The sequence below is a fragment of the Cebus imitator genome, unplaced genomic scaffold, assembly GCF_001604975.1.
Source record: "Cebus imitator isolate Cc_AM_T3 unplaced genomic scaffold, Cebus_imitator-1.0 Scaffold212, whole genome shotgun sequence".
NCBI classification, from domain to species: domain Eukaryota; kingdom Metazoa; phylum Chordata; class Mammalia; order Primates; family Cebidae; genus Cebus; species Cebus imitator.
In genome coordinates, this window is record NW_016107527.1 from 2660093 (window position 1) to 2677864 (window position 17772).

A 17772-nucleotide genomic window follows, 5' to 3' on the forward strand; every position below is an offset into this window, starting at 1 on the left:
GAAGTGGATCTACTAGGACATGAGCATCCCAAAGGCAGGCACTTCATCTGCTGTGTGCACCTGTTTCCCCAACACCTACGACAGTGCCTGGTGCACTATTATAGGTACTCAATAAACAGTGGATGAATGTGCAGATACAAAACAACTCACTTCCTAACTCTAGTATCATTGCCAAGGATTGCCATTTTCTAGGTTGGTTTTTGTTTCTAATTTATTTTCAGAGGCAATAGATAGCATAGAATCTAGAGCCAGGCCTGTGTTCACATCCCAGCTTTACCTCTTTCCAGCCAGGTTATTTTGGGCAAGTTACCCAACCTCCATGTAATTCTTCATGTATAAAATGGGGATAACGGGGGCCAGGAACGGTGGCTCACACCTATAATCCCGGCACTTTGGGAGGCCGAGGCAGGCAGATGACAAAGTCAGGAGATCAAGACCAGCCTGGCCAACATGGTGAAACCCCATCTCTATTAAAAATACAAAAATCAGCTAGGCATGGTGGCACACACCTGTAGTCTCAGCTACTTGGGAGGCTGAAGCAGAAGAATCACTTGAACCGGGAGGCAGAGGTTGCAGTGAGCTGAGATCTCACCACTGTACTCCAGCCTGGGTGACAGAGTGAGACTCCGTCTCAAAAATAAATAAATAAATAGATAAATAAATAAAATGAGGATAATGGTGTCCTCTTTATAAAGTTAGTAGAATAGAAAACTGGGTTAATATATGTAAATGAATTAGAAGAGTGTCTAGCACATAGGAAGAACTCAATAAATGTTACCTGTTATTATCACTGTATATGTAAAGTACATATGCATAAAACAATCATAGAATTTGCTTATATCACCTGCCCCAAATGACATGCAGACATCTTCATCTTTGTAAAGTAACCACATTTGGGCCTGGCACAGTCTCTGCAATCCCAGCATTTTGGGAGGCAGAGGCGGACGGATCACTTGAGGCCAGGAGTTTGAGACCAGCCTGGCCAACATGGTGAAACCCCATCTCTACTAAAAATACAAAAAGTAGCCGGGCATAGTGGTGGACACCTGTAATCCCAGCTACTCAGGAGGCTGAGGCAGGAGAATCACTTCAATCTGGGAAGCAAAGGTTGCAGTGAGTCAAGATTATACCACTGCACTGCAGCCTGCATGACAGAGCAAGACTCAGTCTCAAATAAATAAATAAATTACATTTGCTAGTCCTGCCAAATATAAGATCACTACTTGATACCCAGTAGCTCAATTAAAAAAAAAAAAAAAAGAGTCCTTTTATGTATGTATGTATGTATGTGTGTATGTATTTTTCAAGATGGAGTTTCACTCTTGCTGCCCAGGCTGGAATAAAATGGCACAATCTCAGCTCACTGCAACCTCTACCTCCCAGGTTCAAGCGATTCTCCTGCCTCAGCTTCCCGAGTAGCTGGGATTACAGGCGCCTGCCACCACACCCGGCTAATTTTTGTATTTTTAGTAGCGATGGGGTTTCGTCATGTTGGCCAGGCTGGTCTCAAACTCCTGGCCTCAAGTGATCTGCCTGCCTCAGCCTCTCAAAATGCTGGGATTACAGGCACAAGCTACCACGCCCAGCCTGAGTCCTAGCTTTTTAAAACAGTCCCTCTAGGTTAAGGTTACCAGATATTTGGGCAAATTGTAAGATATATATTTGTATATGATTTTTCATGAACTCATAAAGTAGTTCTCATAATTTTTTTTTTTTTTTTTTGAAACAGAGTCTAGCTCTGTCACCCAGGCTGGAGTGCAGTGGCACCATCACAGCTCACTGTAGCCTCGACCTCCTGTGCTCAAGAGATTCTACCACCTCAGCCTCCCAAGCAGCTGGGACTACAGGTGTAAGACACCATACCTAACTAATTTTTGTATTTTTTGTAGAGATGGGGTTTCACCATGTTGCCTAGACTGGTCTTGAACCCCTTGGCTCAAGTGATCCACCTGCCTAGGCCTCCCAAATTGCTGGGATTATAGGCATGAGCCACCATACTTAGCCCATAAATTTGATCAATACAGTCCAAAGACCTAACTTCAAGTATGTAAAGTACAGCTCATGAATTGATGCAAGTAATGTGTAGAAGTTTCAATTCTGACATCCTGCACACAATCCCACCCCCCATCCCAAACAACCTTTACAAAAAACAAAATTTTTTCAGTGAATCGCCCTACGTCTGTGGTAGCCCTTTCTTAGGAAAGTCCCCAGGCATTGTGGGGGTGGCAGAAATACTGAGAGGCTATCCGAGGAATGACCCTCTTTGTACTTACACACCTGTACAATATTCAGGGTTACTGGAAGACATAGCTAAACCAGAAAACGTCTGTGTCTCCATGAACCTTGTTCCCTGGCTGTGTTCTTCCTTGAGTCTGGAACCTCTTTTTTTTTTTTTTTTTTTTGAAACAGAGCCTTGCTCTGTCACCCAGGCTGGAGTGCAGTGGCACAATCTTGGCTCATGGCAACCTCCGCCTTCCAGGTTCAAGAGATTCTCCTGCCTCAGCCTCCCAAGTAGCCAGGACTATAGGTGCACACCGCCACGCCTGGCTAATTTTTGTATTTTTAGTACAGATGGAGTTTTGACATGTTGGCCAGGCTGGTCTTCAACTGCTGGCCTCAGGGGATCTGCCCACCTCAGCCTCACAAATACTGGGGTTACAAGTGCGAGCCACCGCAGGCCTGTAATAAACCTTCTCCCAGTCTCCGCCTACTGAGAACTAGACACCCTTCAAGAACACCTGTGTCTTCACTTCACTGTTTTATTTACAATGTTACAGTCACTAAAGTTCCAGGAATTCAGAGACTCACAGATATGAATGCTAGAAGGAACCATGGAGAGAGTGGAATCCCAAGGTCGCAAACTCAAAAGTTGACAGTAGCTGCACAGTTTATTTCATAGAAAGAAGACTGCCAGGTGGGGCTGGAGAGAAGAGTGAAGAATAGACTCATCTAGATAGAGCAGATACTCAGCTCAAGTGGGCTGTTGCCAGCTGGTACATGTGGCCCAATATGCCAGATTTGTTTTAATATCGTGTTTAAGTCAACTATTCAGGTTTTCATGAGTTACCTCTCTTTATTTTTAATTGTGGTAAGACATACATAACATAAAAATTTACCATCTAACAATTTTTATGTGTACAGTTGAGAAGTGTTTAGTACAATCACATTGCTGTGCAATGTTTTAATCTTGCAAAACTGAAACTCTGTACCCACTGAGCAATAATTCTCCCTCTTCTCTCTCCCCAGTCACTGGCATGCAGCATTCCATTTTCTGTTTTGATTTTAATTATTCTAGGTACTTCATAAAAGTGAAATCAGGTCAGGCACAGTGGCTCATGCTTGTAATCCTAGCACTTTGGGAGGCCAAGGTGGGAGGACCACTTGAGCCCAGGGGTTTGAGACCAGCTTGGGAAACACAGCAAGACCCCATCTCTACAAATAATAATAATAAGCTGGGCATAGTGTTAAGTGCCTATAGTCCTAACTGCTTTGGAGGCTGAGGCAGAAGGATCACTTGAGGCCAGGAGTTCAAGGCTGCTGCAGTGAGCCATAAACTTATCATGGCACTCCAGAAGAAAGAAAGTAGAGATATACGTGAAGGGGAGGAAGACAGCAAATCACGCTGCCACGTGTGTACCTATGCAACAATCTTGCATGTTCTTCACATGTACCCCAAAACCTAAAATGCAATTTTAAAAAAAAAGAAAGAAAGAAAGTAGAATCATACAGTACTTGTCTTTTTATGACTGGCTTATTTCACTCTGCATAATGTCCTCAAGATCCATTCATGTCGTAGCATGTGTTTGAATTTCCATCCTTTTTTTTTTTTTTTTTTGAGAAGGGATCTCACTCTGTCACCCAGGCTGGAGTGCCCGAGTGCCCTGGCACAATCTCAACTTACTGCAGCTTCAACTTCCAGAATTTCAGCAATTCTCCCACCTCAGCCTCCCAAGTAGCCAGGACCACAGGAATGCTCTATCACTCCTAGCTAATTTTCGTATTTTGGTAAAAACAGTGTTTTGCCAGCCTAGGCTGGTCTCCAACTCCTGACCTCAAGTGGATCCACCCACCTCATCCTCCCAAAGTACAAGCATGAGCCACCATGCTCAGCCTCCATCCTTTTTAAGGCTGAATAATATTCTATTGTATGTATAGTCCACATTTTCCTTCCATTCAACCATCAATAGACACTTGGTTGCTTGTACCTTTGGCTGTGTGAATGATGCTGCTACGAACATGAGCATATAAATAATATATCTTTTGAGTTCCTGCTTTCAATTATTTGGGGTGTATATCCAGAAGAGGAATTGTGGATCATGTGGTGATTCTATTTTTACCTTTTGTTTTAGGAATCACCAGACTGCTTTTCACAGGAGCTGCACCATTTCACATTAACACCAACTGTACACAGCATTCCAATTTTTCTACATCCTCACCAACACTTGTTGTTTTTTGTTCTTTGGATAATAGCCATCCTAGCGGGCATGAGACAGTATTATCTCATTATGGTTTTGATTTGTATTTCTCTAATGATTAACGATGTCAAGCATATTTTGATGTGCTTGTTGGCCATTTTTTTAATTAGATTGTTTTACTGTTGTTGAGTCCATTTTTAAAGGATGAACACTAGTTCAGATTTTATTTAAACAAAAACAAAAACAAATGGCCAGGTGCAGTGGCTCACACCTATAATCCTAGCACTTTGGGAGGCCGAGATGGGCAGATAGTTTGAGTCCAGGAGTTTAAGACCAGCCTGAGAGACATGGTGAAATCTCATCTCTACAAAAAGTACAAAAATTAACCAGTTTAGTGGCATGCGCCTGTAGTCCAAGCTACTCTAGAGGCTGAGGTGGGAGGATCACTTGAGCTCAGGAGGCAGAGGTTGCAGTGAGCAGAGATTGTGTTACAGAGCGAGACCCTGTCTCAAACAAAAACAACAACAACAAAAAAAAAACCACTGTAACACCACACAGACAAAATACTTGCTTTCAGGCAAGATATGGCTCAGAGACCTCCATTTGGTGACCTCATCTAGGCCCAACAAACTCATCTTGCAAACAAGGAAACCAAAGCCTAGATCGTACAGCCAACAGTTGCACGTGGTTATCTGATATCTGAGCCAGCATTAGATGTGAGGTCCTCTAATGCACAGGCCACTGAGACATTTCTTAGAACACTCACCAGAGCTAACACGTCAGATCTGTAAGGGGTTGCAATTTGCTAAAAATCCATAACTAGACTTAATGACTTGTGGGTGAAAGTGCAAAAGGCAGGTAAGGCACAGTGGCTCATGCCCATAATCCCAGCACTTTGGAAGGCTGAGCGGGCAGATCACTTGAGCTGAGTTCAAGACCAGCCTGGGCAACATGGCAAAACCCCATTTTTACCCAAAATACAAAAAAATGAGCTGGGAGTGATGGCGTGCACCCATAATCCCAGCTACTCAGGGTGCTGAGGCTAGAGGATCGCTTGAGCCGGGGAGGTTGAGGCTTCAGTGAGCTGTCCTGGCGCCACTGCCCTCCAGCCTGGGACAGACCCTGTCTCAAGGAAAAAAAAAAAAAGAAGGAAAGAGCAAAAGGCAGGAACTTCTTTATTTTTCTTTTTTCTTTTTTTTTAAGGAACTTTCTCTGGCAGCTGCTTCATTCTTTCTGTAGAGGTAGTAAGAGGAGGCTGGAGATCTATTCATTATCTTTTAACAATGGACAAAGAGAAGCTTGTCTGTTGCATTAGTCATTGCTTCGAGGTCCCCGACTTCTGCTTCCACTACTGCTCTCTACCCCCAAAGTGACTTCTCTTTGATGCTATTTATAAAATGGAATGTGACCCTCCAGCTAGGCAGGGCTGGGAGGATGGGGCGGGGGGGACATGAGTAAGTTATTAAAGCCGCATTTCTGCTTGGGTCGGGTGTGTGGCTTCTCAAGAGTATGTGTGGCAATGAGAAATTGGAATGATAGTTATTTGGGGTGTAGCTCTCTCGGGAGGAAAACAGAGCAACTTCTTGAGAAAGAATATAAACATGTGAAGGTGTCCAATTTAGAAAAGGGGATGGGCTTTCTCTTTCTGGGAAAGACTCACACCTGACTGGTGGATTACTCAAGGAAGGGAGCCTCTAATTTGCTGTGCATCCTAAAGTGGGATCTTGTACTTCCTTCTACCTCAATTTCTCTTTTCATAACATTGGGGGAAAGTTACATAAATGCCAGGTTTCCTGCCTTGCTGATTGTGGCACTTACTCACACTAAATAGATATAAGTCACATATCCATGCCATCCTGCCTTGACTGGTGTCGTCTGCTCAACTGGTCCCTCAACCAACTTCCGCTGCCTTTGGTAGTTCAAGAATTGAGAGTTTGAGGAGACACAGGAGCAACTATGATAAACTGAGGGACCTCATTCAAACTCCTCTGTTCCTAGAGACCATCTTAAAATTTCTGGTCACCTGGAGCAAACCATCAGCCAGCAACTCCCGGATTTGATCGTTATTTGATGTTGCTGTGAGAAGTGCTACTCCCCACTTCCACCACGGCTGGAGGCTGGGGATGGGGCAGGGGTATGTCTAAATGGGTAGTTGATGTTTGAAAATGTGTTTGGGGGATCCTCAGATAGATAAAGCTGCTAACTACACCTAACAGCCACCAACCAGCTCTATTATCCACATTCGAGGGTTGAGTATCAGTGGTTTCATGACACAACCATAGTTTAAGACCATCTGGGCTGGGCACAGTGCCTCATGCCTGTTATCCCAGCACTTGGGGAGGCCAAGGCAGAAGGATAACTTGAGCCTAGGAGTTGGAGACCAGCCTGGGCAATGTAGGGAGACTCCATCTCTACAAAAAATAAAAATAAATTAGCCGGGCATAGTGGTGCACGCCTATAGTCCCAGCTGCTCGAGAGGCCAAGATGAGTTTGAAGACCAGCCTGGGCAACAGGCTGGGAGTGATGGCGTGCACCCGTAATCTCAGCTACTCAGGGTGCCGAGGCAAGAGGATTGCTTGAACCCGAAAGGTCAAGGCTTCAGTGAGCTGTTCCGGCACCACCGTCATGGGGGTCACAGGCTGTACCTGTCCTTGGACCATTGCACTCCAGCAACAGAGCAAGATCCTGTTGCAAGTAAAAAAGATCATTTGAATGATGCCTTTTTATATCAGGGCTGGAATTTGCAATGCTCAGCTGTCTACCTCTTTAACCTCCAAATCCATAGAATAAGCTCAGGAGAGTAGATTTAACAAATGTTTGACATAGGCAGTAAATGGCCTGGTGTGGAGAACCACTTATTGAAGAAGTATGCTCAGGTTTGTGAGTGTATTAATACACATTGCCTGATGACATTACATACCATCTGGATGTAATGTTATACATTACATGCTATACATGCTAGTGTTATACATGCTATACATGCTAATGTTATAAGGATTTAGCCAGAAATGAGGATTTATCATAATCTCCTATAATTCCCTCTTCAGGGCAAAGGTCACGTCTTACTCGTTTTTGTATTCCCAGCACCTGTAATAGTACAGGGCCAGCCCAGAGCAGAGCCTCTCCACCTCTAATTAACTCCTAATCATCCTGCAGTTCATTCAGTCGTTTGAATGTTGATTGAACACACATGTGTGCAAGGCATTGTCCCAGGAACTGGGGAACAGCAGCACAGCACAGCAGGTCCCTCCCTCAGGACGCTTGCAGCCTAGAGGAGCTTTATCTCCTGCAGGAAGCTTCCCTTTCCCCCCAACCATCCTGGGTGCTCCCTGAAGACTCGCACCTATCCCAAAAACCACACTCACTTTAGGGCACTATAATTACATGTATGGATTTCATTAATACAAGACTGTGAAATATTATTATTATACATATTTTTTGAGACGGAGTTTCGCTCTTGTTGCCCAGGCTGGAGATGCAATGATGAGATCTCGGCTCTCCACAACCTCTGCCTCCCAGGTTCAAGAAATTCTCCTGCCTCAGCCTCCCGAGTAGCTGGGATTATAGGCATGTGCCACCACGCCTGGCTAATTTTGTATTTTTTTAGTAGAGATGGGGTTTCTTCATGTCGGCCAGACTGGTCTCAAACTCCCAACCTCAGGTGATCCACCTGCCTTGGCCTCCCAAAGTGCTGGGATTACAGGTGTAAGCAACCGCGCCCAGCCAGGGCTGTGAATTATTAATCCTTGGAACCTCAGAGTCTAGAACTAAGCCCAGTTCTCCGTAGGTGCTACTCAAATGCTCATTAATCACTGAATCCACAGCTCCCCTCTGCCTTCCAAGACAGGAAAAGGGGGCTCAGAGTGGAATGCGCAATGTTGCTCTCTTGGCTTATTTCTAGTGCTAACCAGCTGCTTAGTAACTGCCCACTTCCTAAGCTGGTTGCCCCACTAGAGTGTAAGCTCCCCAAGACTGAGGCCCAAATCTTATTTACTGTTGTATCCCAACAGGCAGTACAAGTAGGCGCTCCCTAAATGTTTGTTAGATCATTGAATAAATAAGTGAATTATGAATAAAACTAAAGAGCCTTAGATATAAAAATGATACCTAGTCATACTTATAATGATAGATCCCTAAAGGGTAATATAAGACTATTCTGTTTTTGTTTTTGTTTTTGTTTTTGTTTTTGTTTTTGATTTTGAAATAGGGTCTTGCTCTGCAGCCAGGCTGGAGTGTAGCGGCATGATCATGACTTACTTTAGCCTCGACCTCCTGGGCTCAAGGGATCCTCTCACCTCAGCCCCCTGAGTAGTTGGGACTACAGACATGCATTACCACACCCAGCAAATTAATTTTCTTGGTAGAGATGGGATCTCACTGTGTAGCCCACGCTGCTCTTGAACTCCTGGCTTAATCCTCCTGCCTCTGGCTCCCAAAATGCTGGGATTACAGGCATGAGACACCACGCCCAGCCTATTCTGGTATTTTTAACCTGTTATTGAAGACCCATTAGGTTTGCTCCTTAGAACAAAACCTAATCAGCCAACCGCAGTGGCTCATACCTGTAATCCCAGCACTTTGGGAGGCCGAGGCAGGTGGATCACCTGAGGTCAGGAGTTTGAGATCAGCCTGACCAATATGGAGAAACCCTTTCTCTGATAAAAATAGAAACTTAGCCAGGCATGGTGGCACACGCCTGTAATCCCAGCTACTTAGGAGGCTGAGGCAAAAGAACCACTTGAACCTGGGACGGGGAGGTTGTGGTGAGCAGAGATCATGCCTTTGCACTCCAGCCTGGGCAGCAAGAGTGGAACTCGGTCTCAGAAGAAAAAAAAAAAACCTAACCAGGAGATAGACAGAAATCTGTCAACAGTTGAACTATTATGGTTTCTATTATCAGATCATGCAGTGAAAACACTTTAACCCTTCTTCACTTAACCAACTCACTCGATTAATATATGTCTCTGTTTCCTCTCTAAAATACTGACTTGTCAGCAGATACACACTGAAGGGGTGCAGCGGGAAGGGTCTTCATTTGCCTGTCTGAGTGCTTCTGTTCCTACCTGCTGAACTATATGCTTTCCAGTTCCAGTGGGGAGTGTGCCACTTCCATTGATGACCATTGTTGTTGTTACTATCATTTCTCAACTTAACTAAATACTACGTAAGAGATGAAATAGGAATGCAAAACAAAAGCTGTTATTTTTGTAAAAATTAAGTTGAATATTTTGGGGAAAGTTGATAGAATAAATCATTAAAAGTATTGTCATATAGGTGCAAGCTAGTCAACTCTAAAAGTTTGGGGCAGAAAAGTCTACTAAGATTCTGCCCTCAAAACTGGGAAATGTGGGCTGGACCCAGTGGCTCACACTTGTAATCCCAGCACTTTGGAAGGCCAAGGCGGGCATATCACTTGAGTTCAGGAGTTCAAGACCAGCCTGGCCAACATGGCAAAACCCCATCTCTACAAAAATTAGCCGGGCGTGGTGGCGGGCACTTGTAATCTCAGCTACTTGGGAGGCTGAGGTGGGAGAATCACTTGAACCTGGGAGGCAGAGGTTGCAGTGAGCTGAGATGGCACCATCACACTCCAGCCTGGACAATAAAGCAAGACTCAGTCTCAATAAATAAATAAATAAATAAAATACATTTTTTAAAATTGGGAAATGTGGATAGCATTTTATTAAAACAGTCTATGCAAAAGAAGGGAGAGTAGAACCTGAATCAGCAGATACATCTTGAAAGGAAAAGCCTTGAGGCCTAAACCAAAAATAGGCAAATGAATCTATAGTATAGGCTGTAAATTGTATAAAAATATTTAAGGCTTATCCATATCATGTCATATCATTTTTTTTTGTCTTATTCTGTCACCCAGAGTGGAATGCAATGGCATGATCTCAGCTCACTGCAGCCTCCACACCCTGGTGCCAAGAGATCCCCCCACCACAGCCTCCTGAGTAGCTGGGAATACAGGCATGCACCACCATGCCCAGTTAATTGTGTGTGTGTGTGTGTGTGTATGTGTGTGTGTGTAGATTTGGGGTTTCGCCATACTGTCCAGACTGGTCTCGAACCCCTGGACTCAAGCAATCCTCCAGCCTGGCATCCCAAAGTGCAGGAATTACAGGCGTGAGCCACTGTGCCCGGCCTGTCATATCACTCTTCATGATTATAAACATATCCAGAGTTTTTTTCAGTTTGCCAATTTACTGATTCCTGGTCTACGGATCTGGAAGATTTTCTACTGTACATTGGATTATTCAAAGGCTCCATCTGAAAATTGTATCTCTCCAGGAAGGTCCCTGTAATTCCATTTTCCTGGCCCCCTTCCCTGCTAATTAGAGTGATATGGGATGCCCATAGCTACATTTCTATCTTACCATTTTCTCTAATGTCACATTCTGAATAAGGTAGGAGAATCTAACTAACTGTAAGGCATTAGATATCCATCATCATATCTTTCTAAAAGGAAATTTTATTTTAACATTACAGTGAAAACAAGAAACTCTTTTCTGAAACAGAAGCCCTCTCTAGAGAGCTTATTTTCAGAAGGATAGAATGGGGAAGTAACCTGAGTTAAGAGTAGCTTCTGAGAGCAAATGCTTTCATATCTGATTTTCTCTAATCTTTGCAAACATTCTGTGAGTTCAAAAATCACTGGCCCCATTTTACAGATGAGGAAACTGTGCCCCAGAGAGATTAAGCAAGGTCCCACAGCCAGTACCAGAAAGGTAGGATGTGACCCATTGTGAGCCAATATACTTCCCAAGTCACCAGATTACATCTGAAGATTTGCCCCAGATGTGACATCTCATTTTTTTTTCAGAAGTAAAGTAGTATGGTGGCTTTGTATTATGTTTCTTAAGTTCCAGCCACTTCAAAGGGATTGCTCTTGTTTCATTATTGGCATGTGTCCAAACTGAGCAGCTCCCCTGCCCTCCTTTGACACTGGCTGAGGATGCAGAGGCCCTATAAAGGTCCTCTGAGACACCTCCCCTGCCCTCCTTCAACACTGCTGAGGATGCCATGCTATGCTATGCTCCAGTTATTCTAGAAATTCTCCAGGCCATACCCCATCCCTCTACTGTCAACACTGTCTCTCTTTTCTCTCTCTCTCTCTCTCTCTCTCCCTCCCTCTCCTCTCTGTCATTTATGAGTTGAACAGTTTCTCACCAAAAGATATTGAAATCCTGTGACTATGGCCTTATTTGGAAATAGGTCCTTTCAAGTGATCATGTTAAAATGGGTCCTGGTCAGGTGTGGTGGCTCATGCCTATAATCCTAGCACTTTGGGAGGCCAAGGTAGGTGAATCACTTGATGTCAGGAGTTTACAACCAGCCTGTCCAACATGGTGAAATGCTGTCTCTACTAAAAATACAAAAATTGGCCAGGCATGCTGGCACATGCCTATAATCCCAGCTACTCGGGAGGCTGAAGTGGGAGGACAGCTTGAGTGTGGGAGGCAGAGGTTGCGGTGAGGCAAGATCAAGCCATTGCACTTCAGCCTGTGTGACAGAGTGAGACCCTGTCTCAAAGAGGTAGACACACAGGGAAGATGATGCAAGGACACAGGGAGGGAGGATGCTGCCTACAAGCCAAAGACACCAGAAGCCAGGATGGAAGCAAGGAAGAGATTCTCCCTCACAGCAATTAGAAGGAGCCAACCCCTGCAGACACCTCAATTTTGTACTTTATTTTTTCCAGGACAGAGTCTCACTCTGTTTCCCAGGCTGGAGTGCACTGGTGCCATCTTGGCTCACTGTAACCTCCGCCCCCTGGGTTCAAGTGATTCTCCTGCCTCAGCCTCCCAAGTAGCTGGGATTACAGGTGTGCACCACCAGGCCCGTGTAATTTTTAGTATTTTTAATAGAGACAGGATTTCACTATGTTGGCCAGGCTGGTTTTGAAATCCCGAACTCATTCCTTCGGCCTCCCAAAATGCTAGGATTACAGTTGTGAGCCACGATGCCCAGCCAGGGAAGAGTGCTTTAATGAATTTAATTTCCTTTAATTAAATATGGGGATTCCCATATTTAATTGTGCCCTTATCAGTAACGTTCTTTTTTTTAATCTAAAAGAAATATATACACCCTGCAGAAAATATAGAAATTAGAGGAATTAGAGAAACTATAAAGAGTAAAAGACCAGGTGAGGTAGCTATGCCTGTAATCCCAGCACTTTGGGAGGCCAAGGCAGGTGGATCACCTGAGGTCAGGAGTTCAAGGCCAGCCTGGCCAACATGGTGAAACCCAGACTCTACTAAAAATACAAAAATTAGCTAGGCATGGTGGCACGTGCCTATAATCCCAGTTACTCAGGAGGCTGAGGCAGGAGAATCACTTGAATCAAGAGGTCAGAGGTTGCAGTGAACTGGGATCATGGGTGCAGTGAACCGAGATCACGCCACTGAACTCCAGCCTGGGTGACAGAGCGAGACTTCATCTCAAAAAAAAAAGAGAGAGAGTAAAATTTAATGACAGTAAATCAATCATGTATCAAGAACTATTGTTAATATTCTGGTGTATTTTCCTTCTAAGTCTTTTTTCTATTAGCACACATACACATATAAATTCATATACTCAGCACCCTGTGCAGTATCTGAAACATCTGTGTGCTCAATAAAGTTCAAAGAATAAATGAATGAATAAATAAAATTTTATTTTTACACAGTCATATTTATGTACAGTAGGAAATTTCATTTGTAAAAATTGTACTCAATACATTATGTGTATTTTTCTATGTTATGTGGATTTTTAAAGCATTTTTTTATGAAAGCATAAATGCTATTGTGTAGAATAATGCTGACCTAAACCAACACCCAGTACATAATCCTACATTTGTTAACTCTGAAGATTCCCTTAGGCTAAATTCTTAGCCATTAAATTAATAGGTGAAGAAGAACAAACCGCTGAAGTTTCCTGCTGTCATTTAGTGTTCACGAACTTTCCAAATTGAAGTGATACTTCATTTGAAAACCCAAGCACAACTTTCCAAGCTCCCTGGCAGCCCATAGGCACAGACTCTCCATCTGCGGGGTACTCCTCTTGGATAAACTGTAGCCCCATTATCCCAGCAGACCAGGGATAACCCTCCTTCTTCAGCATCCGTTTTTGTGTGTGTGTGTTTTTTTTTGAGACGGAATCTTGCTTTTGTTGCCCAGGTTGGAGTGCAATGGCCAAATCTCGGTTCACCACAACCTCCACCTCCGGGGTTCAAGTGATTCTCCTGTCTCAGCCTCTTGAGTAGCTGGGATTACAGGGATGCACCACCATGCCCGGCTTATTTTGTATTTTTAGTAGAGACAGAGTTTCTCCATGTTAGTCAGTCTAGTCTCTAACTGACCTCAGGTGACCCCCCCTGCCTTGGCCTCCCAAAATGCTGGGATTACAGGCATGAGCCACCGCTCCTGGCCTTTCTCCAGCATCTTTAGGGCATCTCTGGAATGACCTGAGCTGGATTAAGTTCCAGCTCAGCTGCCCTGGTCCTCCGCAAAGGCTCAAAAGAGAGATCTAACTTTTGATGTTACATTCCATTTATTTATTTATTTATTTTTAAATTAACGTATTTTTCTTTGTGAGATGGAGGCTTGCTCTGTTGCCCAGGCTGGAGTACAATGGCGTGACCTCAGCTCACTGTAACCTCCACCTCCGAGGTTCAAGCAATTCTCCTGCCTCAGCCTCCCAAGTAGCTGAAATTACAGGCACCCACTACCACGCCCAACTAATTTTTGTATTTTTAGTAGAAATGAGGTTTCATCATGTTGACCAGGCTGGTTTTGAACTCCTGACCTCAGGTGATCCACCTGCCTCAGCCTCCCAGAGTGTTAGGATTACAGGCCTAAGACTCTGTGCCCAGCCTTGCATTCCATTTAATTCTCACTTCGGCATGTCTTTAATGTCTTTCTTTTTTTTTTTTTTTAAGAGATGAGGTTTCACCATGTTAGCTGGGATGGTCTCGATCTCCTGACCTTCTGATCCCCCCACCTCAGCCTCCCAAAGTGCTGGGATTACAGGCATGAGCCACTGGCCCAGCCTGTCTTTCTACTTTCTCTAGCCACATCCATTCCAAAGAAATTCTGTGTCACAAGCTATTTCTTTTGTTATTAGTTTTTTTTTCATATTGTCTGCCGTGTGAGATGGAATTTAAATGGACGGTTTTGTTCTTCCTTGAAACATAACTTGTACCAAAAATAACATCATTTGAATTATTCTGTGTGTCTTTGGTAACAACATGACATATGCCACTGCAAGTACATTCAACCAATATGTGCATGGTACAGGGCTATGCACTGCAAAGTCTGGTTTGTTGTTTGTTTGTTTTGTTTTGTTTTTTAAAGATGGGGTTTCACCATATTGATCAGGCTGGTCTTGAACTCCTGACCTCAGGTGATCCACCCACCTCAGCCTCCCAAAGTGCTGGGATTACAGGCGTGAGCCACCGCGCCCTGCTGTTTTGTTTTGTTTTAAGATGGTGTCTTGCTCTGTTGCCAGGCTAGAGTGCAGTGGCAAGATCTCAGCTCACTGAAACCTCTGCCTCCTGGGTTTGTGCGATTCTCTTGTCTCCGCGCCCTCCCCTACTCCCCACCAATGCCCCCAGTAGCTAGGACTACAGGCACATGCCAGCACGCCTGGCTAATTTTTTGTATTTTTGGTAGAGACGGGGTTTCACCGTGTTAGCCAGGATGGTCTTGATCTCCTAACGTCGTGATCTGCCCGCCTCGGCCTCCCAAAGTGCTAGGATTACAGGCGTGAGCCACCTCACCCGGCCTTTTGTTTGTTTTTTAATAACTAAAACTGCCTTTCAGAATTCAGACTCACCACTATGACATCTTTACTCAAATGTGACTCCCCTGGAAGCCTTTCCTGACCATCCTTTTTTTCTTTTGCATTTGCAACACCCTTTCCTCCTGTGCTTAATTCTTTTCATAGCAGTTATCAGCACCTCATCTACTATATATTTTACTTATTTGTCTTGTTAACTATTTGTCTCACCCACTGGAAGCATAACCATGATAGAGTCATTCATTCATTCTCTGAGTATGTAGTGAACACCTACAGGTGCCCAGGAATGTGCTAAGCATGAAAGTATGACTGCTTTGCAGCAGCTTACACTTAGAAACACCAAACAGCTCAACAAAGATATAGATCAGAGTGTAATCTTTTTTTTTTTTTTTTTTTGACACAGGGTCTTGCTCTGTTGCTCAGGCTGGAGTGCAGTGGCACAATCTTGGCTCAGTGCAGCTTCAACCTTTCAAGCTCAAGTGATCCTCCCACCTCAGCCTCCCAAACAGCTGAGACCACAGGGGATGCATCATTACACCCAGCTAATTTTTTATTTTTAGTAGACATAAAGTCTCACTATGTTGCCCACACTGGTCTGGAACTCCTGGGCTCAAGCAATCTGCCCACCTTAGCCTCCCAAAGTGCTGGGATTACAGGTGTGAGCCACTGTGCCTGGCTTCAGAGTGTAATCTTTAAACACTAAAATAAGTGGGGCAGGACAAGTTAGGTTTCCAGAGGAAGGGAAGAGCTCAGACTGTCTCCAGTGGGGGTCAAGCTATAGGAAGGAGGTGAGAGTTAAAGGCAGGTCAGAACTTGATGGAGGAATTTGAGGTAGAAACATTTGGCTCATCCCATAAGCAGGGCAGATTTGTGAGCAGAAGAATGGTAGGATAAAAATAATTTATTTAGGTTAAGGTGTGGTAACTCACACCTGTAATCCCAGCACTTTGGAAAACCAAGGCAGACAGATCACTGGAGGCCAGGAGTTAGAGACCAGCCTGGCCAACATGGTGAAACCCCGTCTCTACTAAAAATACAAAAATTAGCCAGGTACGTGCCTGAAATCCCAGCTACTTAGAAGGCTGAGGCAAGAGAATCACTCGAACCTGGGAGGCAGAGGTTGCGGTGAGCCAAGATCACACCCCTGCACTCCAGTCTGGGCAACAGAGGGAGACTCCATCTCAAAAAAAATAAAAAGAGAATGGGTGAAACTCTAATCCCAGAGTCGATTGGGCCTGAGATGGAGAGAGACTAAAGGAAGGTGGACAAAGAGGGTGGAGGCTGCACTGAGTCAGACACGCTCACCTCAAAGCAGGCAATTCTCAAAATAAGATGTTTAAGATTATCAACCATTAAAGAGGGCCTCATTAGTGGGTTACAGGAGACTGAGTTTTGCTGCCTGAATGGAGAGAGGAGTGAGAGATACAAAAAAGCAGAGGGTAAAGTCAGCTCGGTAATTCTGTGCAAAGTTAAACCCACTTAAAGACCCAGATGAAGAGAGAGAAAAAATGAGAGGAGGGAAAAAAATGAGAATCGCTATTTTAGACAAATCCCATATGGGTTATACTCTTAATTTACTTAAGCCAGATGGCTAGGCCGGGGACCAACTAATTTATTACCATCCTGCCAATCAGAGCCAGAGCCTTCCTTAGGTTCCTAAGCAACTCTGAGAGGAAATGTCAGATTGCATGAAATTTCCTGATTAGGTCACATGACCCAAGCACAGCCCACTGAAAATGATTTGAATCCTCAAAATCGCATGTTCCAGATCACAGCCATCAGCTCTGCCCTCTCCAGCTGGTGGCAGATGCATGGGCCTTCCCCTCTTTGCAGGCAGTATGGAGGCAGCTCTAGGAATAAGAAACACCAAAATAAAGGGTGGGGGAGGACTGAGAAGAAAACTTTAGAATTTGGCATTTCAGAGTCTCCCTTTGTACCATGTACTTTCCAAAATTTTCTATAAAAGAAGGAAACTAGCAAAGTGTCTTTGAAAGGAGCATTTAAACTGCTGCAGTAATTAAGCAGCAGTCTCTGAGTCAGCAAATCCCATTTAGCAAACTGAGTAACATTTGAGATAATGAGAGGATTCAAAAAGTAGGGACACTAGCCGGGTGCAGTGGCTCAGGCTGGTAATCTTACCACTTTGGGAGGCTGAAGAAGGAGGATCACTTGAGTCCAGGAGTTTGAGACCAGCCTGTGCAATATGACAAAACCCCTTCTCTGCAAAAAAATACAAAAAATTAGCTAGGCAGCGTGGTGTGCACCTGTAGTCTCAGCTACTCAGGAAGCTGAGTTAGGAGGATCACTTCAGCCCAGGAGGTCGAGGCTGCAGTGAGCCAAGATTGCAACACTGCACTCCAGCCTGGCCAACATGGTGAAACCCTGACTCTACTAAATCTACAAAAATTAGCTAGGCGTGGTGGTGGGCACCTGTAAGCCCAGCTACTCAGGAGACTGAGGCAGGAGAATCACTTGAACCCAGGAGGCAGAGGTTGCAATGATCTGAGATCTCATCATTGCACTCCATCCAGCCTCAGCAATAAGAGCAAAACATCTCAGAAAAAAGAAAGAATCC